Source organism: Etheostoma spectabile, chromosome 15 (genome assembly GCF_008692095.1).
Source record: "Etheostoma spectabile isolate EspeVRDwgs_2016 chromosome 15, UIUC_Espe_1.0, whole genome shotgun sequence".
Lineage (NCBI taxonomy): Eukaryota > Metazoa > Chordata > Actinopteri > Perciformes > Percidae > Etheostoma > Etheostoma spectabile.
The window spans coordinates 31,921,951-31,922,196 of NC_045747.1; the positions used below are offsets into that span (position 1 = coordinate 31,921,951).

The following is a 246-nucleotide window of genomic DNA, read 5'->3' on the forward strand; positions in this document are numbered from 1 at the left end:
TCTACAGTAACGCTGTGTAACTGTTCTGTATTCTACAGTAAAGCTGTGTAACTGTTATGTATTCAACGTGTTTATTACTGTCAGCGGCATAAGTTCTGACGGCAGCTGATCAACCCCAGCAGTGGCAGTGGCAGTGGGAATGAGGACAACATGAGGACAACATGAGGACAACGTGAGGACAACGTTGGGGGCAACATGAGGGCAACATGAGGGCAACATGAGGGCAACATGAGGACGACATGAGGA

At 48.4% G+C, this 246-nt stretch overlaps 1 protein-coding gene across 1 annotated transcript in view; it reads left to right on the top strand.

Moving 5' to 3' along the window:
• LOC116702279 (GTPase IMAP family member 7-like) overlaps window positions 1-246 on the top strand; it is a 4,732-nt gene that overhangs the window by 53 nt on the left and 4,433 nt on the right. The gene's annotated exons all lie outside the window — the stretch shown is intronic.